The following is a 13,237-nucleotide window of genomic DNA, read 5'->3' as shown; positions in this document are numbered from 1 at the left end:
ACCTCCTTGTGGGTGGAGAAACCTCACCACAACCCTCACAAGAGCTCCTTTGATGCTAGGGCACAGGTAGACTACTAATAGAGATTAACCACCTCTATTTCGTCAACTCAAACCAAGCTCCCAAGCTTTGGTTTTATAGGCCACGGGTTAGAAAACCCCGCCTACCAGTCGACTGCTAAAACATGCAGTCGACTGCCCTCTGTGGAAATTCGACCGTTACATCCCAACGGCTCGATTCCACACTAACCGAGCGAACAGAGACATTCTGTTCGCTGCCAGTCGACTGCCCCAGTCGACTGCTACAGTAGCGCTACAGTAAAAACCCTAAAAACTAGGATTTTACTCCGAGTACAATCTCTCGTGCACTCGTACCCTCACCCTTATGACTCACTTGATTCTTCCTTTGCAGCTTTGACCTTTTGCCTTCAAGCCTACTTCCTTTGGCTCTCGTCCCTCGGATGCATTCAAGCCCGCGGCTCGTACCCAATGCCATCCTTCGCGTATGCCTCGAAGTCGCTTCCCTCGGCCCTTGTCCTCGCTGCCTTGTCCACGGTCCCTCGGATGCTCCATCCTTCACCGGACCCGAAGCCATCAACCTGAGTCATATGTGTATCCTGCAAACCTGCACAACTCAAATACACATATCAAATACAAGGGTGAACCTAACTTAAACCCTTTGCCCAAACACCAAAACACATGGTCCCGCGGACCATTGGGATTGCTCCAACATGATGGACCAGAGGTGGGAGGAGAGATGGGCTGCTCAGGAGCAGACATTGGCCTAGATGTGAGCAATCATTGCTAGATGGGACCAGTCACAGTAGCCCCAATCACAGCATGATATTGAGTCATAGGAGACTCAAAACCCATCAGACCTTGCTGATGATTAGATTTTTCTGAGGTATATTCTACTACAACTTATTTTTTTTTTAATTTATCATACATTAATTAAGTAAAATATATTTATTCTATTTGGATATTATTAGATATTTATCTTAAATTGTATTACATTTTTTTAGGAGTCTGTATTGATACATTCACCATCATCATTAGATATCTAAAATATAATCCAGGTACTTTTTTACATGTAAAATTAGTTATATATTATAATTTTTGAGTTATATACTACATTTGCATCGATTAATTCTGACCATAATCTCTTGTATTTAACTTTTACAGGATTATTTTGGATATATGTGTAGGAGATGTATCATAGTAAATATTTTAGATATTTTGTATTTGCCTTTTACTTGTCATTCACTTTTGAATAGTTATGATTGTGAGTATGATGTATTTGGATAGTTATGCTGGTATTTTGTACTGAATTTTGAAGATTTGGACAGTTATAATTGTGTTTTGTATTGAATTTTGGATAGTTTGATTGTTTGTATGTTGTGAGCATATTATATTTATGAGTATGTTGTATGAATTATGATTTATGTGTGAATTGTATTTGTGTTGCAATCATTTGTGATGATTTTTATTTATATAAAAATTGTATACAAGATACGTTGTAAAAAAAAGAGGGTTTTTAAAATTTTTTATTAAATTTTACCGATGGAATTATGATTCCGTCGGTGATTTTTGATGGGAATTACTATTCCGTCGACAAAATATCAAATTGTTACTTTCAATATAAAATTACCGATGGAATCTTTAATTCCGTCAGTAATTATCGACTGAATCAACGATTTCGTCAGGAATTGCCGACGAAATTAATGATTTCGTCGGTAATTGCTGACGGAATTAACGATTCTGTCAGTAATTACCGATGGAATTAAAGATTCCGTCGGTAATTTTACTGACTGAATTTGATTCAATCAGTAAATTTCGTTACCCACCGTTTACTCTATGCCAACGGGATGGTTGTTCTGTCGTTAAATTTTACAAATGGAAATTTATATTCCATTGGGGAATATCGACTGAATATAATTTCCACCGGTAAATTGACTTTTAACACAATTACTTCCGATATCACAAATTCCGTCGTTATTCCGTCGACAATCCCATTTACCGACGAAATTGTGACAAAAAATTCTATCATTATTCGCTGTTATTTTTATAGTGCATGTGCCAAGCTCACCGAGTTGTCAAGTTGTTCAACTACCAAGTCAGCTGAGTAGCTGAGTTGTTGAGTCTGAGTCTATAAAATACGACAACAAAATAATAAATAAATAATAAAATTTTATGGATGAATAACATTAAGAGAATTTTTAGGAATTTTTTAAAAATTTTTGGGAATTAATTGTAGCTTGTATGACGAGTTTGCGGGGATAAATTAATAGGCATGGGAAAAGCATGTTTAGAAATACCCAAAAGTAGTAGTTGATTTAGGAAAGAACTTAGGGTTTGATTAACCAAACCTAAGTTTCATAAATTAATTTATTTTCCTTTTATTTTCTTTTTCCTTTTCCTATTTCTTTTCTCCTGAGCCCGATCCCTCTCCTCCTCCCCTCTCATGAACCCGAGCTTTCCTCTTCCCCTCCCTCGCGCGCTGGCTCTTCCCTTCTTCCGATCTCGCGGCAGTGCCCCATGCCGCCGCTGCCCGAGCCTTCGTTCCCTGTTCCTCTTTTTTTAGCTCCGACGATCCTTTTCTTCTTCATCGAGCTCGCGCCGCTGCTTCTTCTACTCTTTTGTTTTCTTCCTCCGATCGCCGAGCAGAGCCGCATTCTCCTTGCCCTAGCACCGAGCGCTTGGCACTATTCGAGGCGAAGCCGCCAGTTTCCAACCTCTCGATCAAGGTGAAGATCCGAGCAGAGGTTCGCTGGTTTTGGTTGCTGCCGAACCTTCCTCCTCTTCTCCTCTTCCGAGTTCTCCTTACTCCCGACGCAACTTCCTCTCGCCGCAACCGATTGCCAGCCAAATCACGCCGGCTGTTTTCCCTCTGCCCTAGCGTCGACCAAGTTTTTTCTTCCCCTTTTCTCTTTCGTCGCAACATCGCCGCCGACGCCGATCCTTCTCCCGACCTCTTCTTCACGTCACCCACAGTCGACGCTGTCGCACGGAGCAGCACTGACGACGAGGACTTTCCTCTTCCCCTCTGCCCTAGCGTCAGCAGCCTAAGATTTCCTCCAACCGATTGCTTCGCCTGAGCCATAGTTTTCCAGATGCTATTTTCTTCTTCTGTCGGCTTTGCCCCAATGCCTACTGCTTGATGCCACAATCCAGCAGCCACCTCCTGTGCCATGGCGTCAATCCACATCTCGAAGTAGGTACAAGGTACTTTTCTGTTATGGATCATATTAGAGTGTAGGAACCATACTAAAGGTTGGTTTGGGAAATGATTAATGCAGAAGGCAACGGCTTCACTTGGTCTCGACTACTGCCTGCGGTAGTGAGTTGCTCCGACCATGAGTAGTGCGTTGGATTTGGAGGTAAGATTTGATTAGTGTATAATTATCACAGTGATATTCCATTTCTATTTCGGATTGGTTATTTAGTTACAGAGTTGGTTAGGTTATGCCTAGCATTTAATTTATAATGGGTTAAGGGATTATACAAAATTTAATTAAATGTAATGGTATGATTAGGGTTAAGGAAACTAACCCTAGTTGACTTGTGGATTAAATATAGTAGGGTTAAGGTCTATGATTGATTAAGATTTTCCCTAATTAGGTTTGGGTATTTTATTTAGCTGTTTAATTCATGTGAATTTAGCTAAATAAAATATATTGATGCAAGACTTTGATTAGAGGCGAGCGTCTCAACATGAGATTGATTTGATACAATCTTCTTTTGAGGCGGGTACATTTGACTTATCTTCTTGATATTGTCATTTTAGATATGCATAATAATTTATTTCTAGTAGTAATGATTATGTTTGCATCTACTTTGGTATGTATCTATTTGGTTCTTGTAGTTTGCCTATATTCTTGTCTATTGTGCATTCATGGTTATATTCTCTTGTTTGTTGTCCTACTATGTAGTAGTCTAGTTATTTGGTATATTTGATTTGTGTACCTGGATTTAAGTTACCTGGATCATTGTATGATTTATTACTTTTATGGTGTATGTTATATGGAGGTGTATACTGTTTGTATCTACATGTTTAGTGTCATGCACCATCTTGCACGATTGCATGATGAGCGATTGTCGGCTCCATTATTGTTGAGCGCATCGCCAGTGACATGATCTGCACACGCAACCACTCATGGGTAGTGGTATATCAGGCAGTGTGTGTGCAGTTTGCTTTGTTAGTGCTCCGTTGTTCCACTCATGGGTGGAGTGTCGTAGTGTGGTAGCACGTCAGGGATCCCTCCTCTGGACTATCTCAGGGAGATGAGAGCATTGCGCTCCCCCACTTTGTTTGGGGTAGGAGGATAGGTGTACTCCGACAGCATCTTGTCCACTCGATCACTCATGAGCAGTGATGGCAGAGTACACAGTTGTCATAGCCCTACCCACTCAATCTCACCATCGCCTGTGAGATGGTTGACTGGTGACAGAGGTGACACATGTCATTTTGCATCATTTGCCATGATTTCATTTATTGCTTGTGATTGCTGCATATTGTTTGCTGCATTTTGGTGGTTGCATATGCTTGACATGCATACAGGTGACATTTTGTATCTGGTCTGACGACCCTTATATTCTGGATAGCAAGTTCTGGTGAGTACAATTTTTTAGCCTTTTTCAGTCTGCGTTTCCTACTTTTGTTTAGGAAACTGTACCGCATAGTTATTACTGTAAGTTATAACTTATTATGCCTGTCTATTTGTATCCGCTGAGTTCTTGGACTCACCCCATTGATATATTTTTTTTTCAGATACCAAGTAGATACTTTTGGAGTCGCATGGAGTATCCTGTCTGCCAATTCCCATGTCACATCCAAAGACCTGTTTCGGGTTTTCATTTGTTCTTTATTTGGTCTACGTCTTTGGTTTACTTAGAAATGTAAAATTTCGGTTTTGGTTCCGGAGTGCTGTGATGTGGTGTTTTGTATTGTTTGTTGTGTTGTGTAAGCCTAGCCGGCTAGCGGTCCTTGTTTTTGGTTGTGATGGTTTCTATCGTATTTCCGTTGTGTTTCTTCTTTTTAGTACAACCGAGTGGGCTGTTAGATATATATATAATTGCGTGGTTGTATTTTAGTTGTTACAGCTGAGTGAGCTGAATATAAACTGCATGGTTGTGTATATATTCTAGCCGTATGTGGCTGATATATATCTGTGGATGTACAAATGATTCAGATTGTCACAAGTACAGGGGAGATGCTGCTGGATTTTTCCTCTAGCTAGGACTCCTCGGGGCGTGACAATTTATTTGGTATCAGAGCCACAGGTTTACGAGGCCTACTTTTCGTGTTTCGATTTCATGTTTTGGTTTTCATGATGTGACATTTTCGAGTTTTGGGACCTGGCAGCAGCAAGACATCTCCAAGCTATAGGAGGTATGTTGGTATATTATTATCATACATTTTTGTTAGTATATAGATTGTTGACTATGATAGTTATGACATGTGTTAGTACTTTTTGTTAGTACATGTCTAGTTGTTATAGCATATATTACATGTATTGGGTCAACCACTGATCATGGTTGATGTGTGTAAATATTATGATGGTTTATGCATGCTTTTACGCACATTCGCTTGCTTTATACGTACGTATTCTTTGTATGGCCGCATCTTTTATCGTGTATTCATCATATATACTCTTTTGTACGGATATCTGCTCTTTGTTTGGTTTTGTGTTGACAGGGATAACTTTTGGAGCTAAAACGACGTTTGTCGACGCACCGGAGCAAGCCAGAGAACACGGCCGTGCAAACCTTGCACGACCGTGTGGACAAACAGAAGGGAAGATGTGCACGACCGTGCGACCCTTGCACGACCGTGTGGCCAAACCAAAGGCGGATTAGAACACAGTCGTGCAACCCTGTACGACTGTGCACCCGATGACCGAGGCCAAGCAGCACATGATCGTGCAACCCTGCACGACCGTGTCCCCAGGAACCGAGCCCCAGCATCACACGATCGTGCCAATTGGCACGGCCGTGCACAGCATCCAGAGCCCAGTTAGGGCACGGTCGTGCCATCCTTGCACGACCGTGCCGCCGCGCCATGCCTTAGCTTATAAAATGGGTTTTAACCCCTTTTCCAAAGTGGGAGAGCTGGGAGGTGAGCCGTCAAGAGTAGATTCATTCTTGTGTTGGGTTCTTCGGGCCGCGAAAACCGCTTTTTCGCGTCGCGGAAACCCCGAGTCACCCAAAGCCATGGATCTCGTGCAAAGATTCGTAAACAAAATTATCGAAAAACCTTTTTCTTGTACGAGTTTGTAAAAACTTTAGATCTACACTAAAGTTAAGATCATTACCCTTGTAGCAAAGCCCTTCGCGTTCCTGCTTGTCCAAGATGTCGCCGGATCTCTAGTTGTCAAAGTAGACAACCTCTATATGTATCCACACGAACACAAGTAGAAGGAGATGACCAAAACACAAGGTGTGCTAGCACCAATGGAGTGTTCGGCCAAGGAATTGGAGAAGGAGAAGAGAGAGCACCCAAGGGAGAAGAAGAGTGAATGAATCAATGAGAGGAAATTCAAAAAACCCCTTAGCCATCAAGTGGCCGACCACTCTAGGAGGTGTAACCCCCACATTAATTCTAATTAATGTGGAGACCATTAAGAGTTGTAACCCCCATGAGGTGGCACTCTAGGATGATGTGGATCAACACTATTGGTCCACATCTTGCCACCTCACTAAATGACATGGCAACAAGTGTAACCTCTTCATTTAATGTGGGCCGGCCACATTAAATGCTATGGAGGCTTGTAACCTCCATGAGGTGGCACACATTGATGATGTGGAGAAATCCTATTGGTCCACATCTTGCCAACTCACTAGTGATGTGGCAAAAAGTCAAGTCAAACATGACTTTTTCTCTTCCTCTCAAATCAAGTCAAACTTGATCAAATCTCTCTCATGGTTGATCTAATCCAACCATATGATTCAAGCCAACTTAATATAATGAATCTAATTCATTAAATTAAGTTGATTTAATGAGTCATAATCTAAATTAGACTCATTGAATACATGAATCAACTTGAGTCCAACTCAATTAGCCCAATTTGGATTACTCTTAATCCAATATGATTCATCGAATGAATCTAATCCTCTTGGTTCATCATATGAACCAAATCTCCATCTAATTGTCCTTAGTGTGTGACCCTATAGGTTCTTGTAACGTTGGCAATGCCCTAAACCCATTTAGGAGCATAAGTAATGAGCGGTATCTAGCAACACATCATTACTACCCAAGTTACAAGAATGTCGAGATCCGACATCACCTTGTGACTACCAATTGTGACTCCTCACAAAATATGTCAAATGTCCTTCTATCCTTGACATCTAGATTGATCAATGTGAGGCATAGACCGTGTCATCCTCTAATCAATCTAAATCTTGAACTCCAAGTAGACTCACTCGATCAAATGAGCTCAACATCTCATGTTGACTCATTTGGGCATAGCCATGCACTTCGTGGTCTAACTCTATCAAGAATATTGATGTCGCTCCCGTCATATGGGAGGGATAGATCCCATCTACATCACTCACATCCCTCTACATAATTCGTTATATACCCAGTAATCGCCTTTATAGTCCACCCAGTTACGGGTGACGTTTGACGAAACCAAAGTACATAACTCCTTATGTAGGGATCCATGGTGACTTCAGGTCTAAGGACTAATAGTCATACTAATAGCCACATGAGAAAGTATATGACACTCATATAACGATCCATGATACTTTCTCATGGCGGGTCATTCAGTATACATTCTCCAATGTATACCCATGTGTCAGCATGATATCTCTATATCCATGACTTGTGAGATCAAGTCATCGAGCTGACCTACATGCTAGTCTTATTGCATTAACATTGTCCCTGAATGTTAATACTCGACTAGGAATGATTTAGAGTAGTGTTCCCTATATCATCTCACTATCGATTCAACTAATCGATTGATATAGATATGAACATTCTACTCTAGGACGTTACTATACTTATTTTATCTGGCACTAATACAAATAAGCATAATAACCAAAAACCAAATGCCTTAATATATATACATGAATATGATATACATGAGTCCATACAATCATCAAATGATTGGCTCTAGAGCTCTAACTAACAATCTCCCACTAGCACTAGTGCCAATCAGTATAGGCTCTAAGGCCTAATGACCTAGTGTGACCATCATGCTTCCTCTGTGCCAAAGCCTTGGTCAAGGGATCTGCGATGTTAGCCTATGTAGGTACTCTGCAAATCTTCACATCTCCTCTATCGATAATCTCTCGAATGAAATGGAAAACGTTGTAGAATTGCTGTGAACTCTGTCAGCTCATAGCACTACCATTCAAGCAAAACACGAACCTCGACTGTGATCTTTAATCATCCTGATCGGTCTGGAAGCTAGCATCACTGTAACCCTTTACAGCTAGCTTATCATTGCCTCCATATATCAAGAAATATTCTTTAGTCCTTCTTAAGTACTTAAGAATATTCTTGACCGCTATCCAGTGACTTTCACCTAGATCTGACTGGTATCTGCTAGTCATGCTCAAAGCATACGAGACATCAGGTCGAGTACATAGCATGGCGTACATGATCGATCCTATGGCTGAGGCATAAAGGATCTGATTCATGCGGTCTCTCTCCTCTCTAGAAGAGGGACCTTGAGTCTTCGAAAGACTCACGCCATGTGACATCGGCAGAAATCCCTTCTTGGAGTTCTGCATGGCAAACCGTAGGAGTACCTCATCAATGTATGTACTCTGACTTAGGCCAAGCAATCTCTTAGATCTATCTCTATAGATCTGTATCCCAAGAATGCGGGATGCCTCACCTAAGTCCTTCATTGAGAAGCAACTCCCTAGCCAGGTCTTGACAGACTGAAGCATAGGGATGTCCTTCCCAATGAGTAGTATGTCATCCACATACAATATCAGGAAGACAACTATGTTTTCTACAACCTTCTTGTAGACACAAGGCTCATCTTTGTTCTTGATGAAACCAAACTGTTTGATCGCATCATCGAATCGAAGATTCCAGCTCCGAGAATGGCCTCTAGCCATTTCTTGGAATCTGGTCTCATCACAGCTTCCTGATAGGTGGTGGGCTCATCCTCTATGAACACAATGTCATCATGGTCAGATAAGAGAAATGAGTATCTCTCAGGCTGACGACGTACCCTATCAGACCTGCGAAGAGGTATGTCTACTTGAACTGGTTGTTGTTCCTCAACTCTTTGTGGAACAACATCATCCACAACACTTTGTGGTTCCAATTCAATTTACATCGAGGCATTAGTGCTATTGTTCACATCTTGAACTTCTTCAAGATCGAACGCGCTCCCACTAGTCTTTCTAGAAACAAAGTCCCTTTCTAGAAAGACCCCAGTCTTTGCCACAACTACCTTGTGCTGACTGGGAATGTAGAAGTAATATCCCTTAGTTTCCTTGGGATATCGAATGAAATAGCACTTGTCGGATTTGAGTCCTAATTTGTCTGAGACTTGACGTCGTACGTAAGCCTCTCAGCCCCAAATCCTCATGAAAGACACCTGGGCTTCTCTCCCAGTCCATATCCTATATGGTGTCTTTATCACGGCCATGGATGGAACTCGGTTGAGAATGAAAGCTGCCGTGTCTAGAGCATATCCCCATAGATATGTCGGAAGATCTGTGTGACTCATCATAGATCGTACCATATCTAATATGGTACGATTCCTCCTTTCGGATACACCATTCCACTGTGGTGTTCCAGGAGGAGTGAGTTGGGATAGAATCCCACACTCAGCTAGGTAGTCACGAAACTCATGGCTTAAGTATTCACCACCTCGATCTGATCGAAGTATTTTAATACTCTTACCAAGCTGGTTCTGTACTTCATTCTTGAATTCTTTGAACTTTTCAAAGGATTCAGACTTATGTGTCATCAAGTACACATAACCGTATCTACTGAAGTCATCAGTAAACGTGATGAAGTATCTATAACCGCCTCTAGCAGCGACATTGAAAGGGCCACATACATCACTATGTATGAGTCCTAACAGATCAGTCGCTCTCTCGCTGTGCCCACTAAAGGGAGTCTTGGTCATCTTGCCTCGTAGGCATGACTCGCATATCTCATATGATTCTAAATCAAATGAGTCCAGCAAACCATCCTTATGGAGCTGGGATAAGTGCTTGTCATTTATATGACCTAAGCGACAGTGCCAGAGGTAGGTTGGTTCATGTCATTTGACTTGAACCTCTTGGTACTAATGTTATAGATAGGGCTCTCAAGGTCTAGAATATAGAGTCCATTTATTAGTGGTGCACTACAATAGAACATATCTTTTAAATAAACAGAACAACATTTGTCTTTTATTATAGAGTATCCTTTCTTGTCTAAACAAGAAACTGAAACTATGTTCTTAGTAAGAGCAGGCACATAACAACAATCATCTAAATCTAGTACAAGCCCAGAGGGCTCCCTACAGCAACAGCAGCAACCCGTGCTCCATTGCCTACTCGTAGGTCCACCTCGCCCTTTGCCAATGCTCTGCTATTTCTCAGCGCCTGCACATCAGTACAAATGTGAGAAGCACATCCAGTATCTAATACCCATGATGTAGAAATAGATAGATTGACTTCTATAACATATATACCTGAAGTGGAAGTCTCACTTCGCTTCTTCTTAAGATCCTCCAAGTATACCTTGCAGTTCCTCTTCCAGTGCCCAGTCTGACCGCAGTGGAAGCAGCATCCTTGGCGACCCCTCCTTTAGGCTTCAGTGCCTTGCCTTTACCCTTGGTTTGGGACTTTCCCTTACCTATGGGCTTGCCCTTGTGCTTCTGGACCATCAGAATGGGCTTAACCTTCTTAAGGTTAATCTCAGCAGTTCGTAACATACTAAGTAGCTCGGGCAGTGGCTTGTCAATCTCGTTCATGTTATAGTTGAGAACGAATTGACTATAGCTATCCAGCAAGGACTGCAAGATCAAGTCAGTGGCCAAGTGGGAACCCCAGTCTTTGTAGGTTCTCTATGTACCCAATCATCTTGAGTACATAAGGACCTACAGGAGCCCCGTCTGACATCTTGCACTGAAACAGTGCCTTAGAGATCTCAAATCTCTCATGCCTCGCTTGTCCCTGATATAGTTGGCGAAGATGCTCAACCATATCGTAAGCGCCCATCAACTCGTGTTGCTTCTGAAGCTCAGAGTTCATGGTCGCGAGCATTAGACAGGACACATCTAATGCGTCATCTTGATGCTTCTTGTAAGCATCCCGATCAGCTCGCGTGGCAGTGGCAGGAGGAGCCTCCGGAATGGGCTGCTCCAGAACGTACAGTTTACGTTCCTGAGTGAGAACTATTCTCAAGTTCCTGTACCAGTCCAGGAAATTCGCTCCGTTGAGCTTGTCCTTCTCAAGGACAGATCGCAGGGAGAAGGAATTCGTGTTCGACGTCATGGTTATCTACAACAGAAAATTTACAGAAATAAATATCATATTCTTTAAAAATCATTTAATTAGGCCTTTAATTAAATGATGCTCCCACTGAATTCTATAATTCTTGTGGGACAAGATCCACATCATACTAACCCTTGAGTTAGCTTTGGCTAATACGCCCAAGGCTTAGTATGATCGGTAGGTAACGATTACCAATTACATCTCTATGCAACTCTTGTTTATAGAATCAATATCCGCATTTATATTAAAACTCGAGTTAGCTTTGGCTAAAACGCCCGAGAGTTAATATAAACGTGATTTTGTCCTACCTTTCCAACTATTGGAAGAATGCCTATAGTTGACTCGATCCAACCGAGTAACTAGGAATACTCAATCCAATTGAGTTTGTATTCACCCATGCGTTGATAGGCGGGACCAAGATTGTCCCTCCGTACCCTACCAAGATAATATGTATTGCTCTGCTTTGGCAGATTCAACAATACATGTGATCGAGGTAGTGATAGGTATCACGGCACGATTAGGCATTTAGAGTTGGTTCGATCTAGATCTAATCTAATCGAGAAGGATGCATCTTGTGCATGACTTAGATCTAATCTAATCGCAAGGGTGCATCATGTGCACGACTTAGATCTAATCTAATCGTTAAGGCACTAATTAATTAATTAATTATTAAACATGCATCAGATACATAACAATTAATTAATTAATCTATTTGTGATTTAGTCATGACCCTACTACGATCTTCTCAAGCCAACGAGAAGATCGAATGGTCAACCTAGGGTCAACAGCTTCTCCAAGCTCCTCCCTTTGACCACCTTGTGTTGCTCGTGCCCGCCTCGGAACTCCGTCTCGTGTGGACCCTCCACCGCTCCAATTTGTACATTACAATTTGAAACTTGAGTTACATTCGAGTCTAAATCTAATTTACAACCAAAATAAGAGAAAGGCACGACGCGCAGGCCGTGGAAAAAAAATAAAAATACAGCACACACAATCATATGACGGCACACAGGCCGTATTATGAATTACAACACAAATCCAATAATATTGGGTATTTTGGGCCATGACTATCACAAATTAATATATAATTCAAAATTATATATTTTTCATAATATTTCTGTAATTTTAAAAATAATTTTTACAATTTTTATGAGTAAAATTTCCCGGCGGTCCCGTTTAGCGGTTTCGGGCGCAATCGCGGAACGGATCCCCTTGCGGGGCCCAGGGGCAGCGCCCCTACCCGCGATCTAACCATCGCGAGGGTTCCTTTGCGATCCAACAGTGCCTAAACCCGCTGTCCCAAAACGATTTGGGTCGAGACATTGCCGTTTCGGAAAAATCTTCCCGGCGGGTTCGTTTTTAGCGATTTCGGGTGCAATCGCGAAGCAAATTCCCTTGCGGGGTTAGGGGCAATGCCCCTACCCACGATCTAACCATCGTGAGTTGCTCCTTTGCGATCTAATGGCACCCGACCCCGCTGTCCCAAACGGATTTGGGGTAAAACTTTCCGGTAGCCGAAGCCTACAAGTGCCGAGACACTTGTGCTTCGCTTCTACGGAAAAATTACTCATAAAAACTCTAAAAACTCAATTTTTACAGAAAATCACAGAAGGTATATTTTTCATAAAAATACAAACGAACTCGTACAAGTCTTTGCACGTGGCTCTGATACCACTGTTGGGTTCTTCGGGCCGCGAAAACCGCTTTTTCGCGTCGCGAAAACCCCGAGTCACCCAAAGCCATGGATCTCGTGCAAAGATACGTAAATAAAATTATCGAAAAACCTTTT

The 13,237-nt window shown here is 41.9% G+C and overlaps 1 long non-coding RNA gene across 1 annotated transcript; it reads left to right on the top strand.

Moving 5' to 3' along the window:
• Positions 1-2,438: 2,438 nt before the first annotated feature.
• LOC122015972 lies at positions 2,439-5,289 on the top strand. Its single transcript, XR_006121028.1, has 3 exons — positions 2,439-3,208; positions 3,294-3,374; positions 4,766-5,289. It is a non-coding gene; the product is annotated as an uncharacterized LOC122015972 (long non-coding RNA).
• The last annotated feature ends 7,948 nt before the right edge of the window (positions 5,290-13,237 follow it).

Source organism: Zingiber officinale, chromosome 8B (genome assembly GCF_018446385.1).
Source record: "Zingiber officinale cultivar Zhangliang chromosome 8B, Zo_v1.1, whole genome shotgun sequence".
Taxonomy (NCBI): domain Eukaryota; kingdom Viridiplantae; phylum Streptophyta; class Magnoliopsida; order Zingiberales; family Zingiberaceae; genus Zingiber; species Zingiber officinale.
The sequence above is the reverse complement of the archived record's forward strand: the minus strand, read 5'-3'. Positions and strand labels throughout refer to the sequence as shown.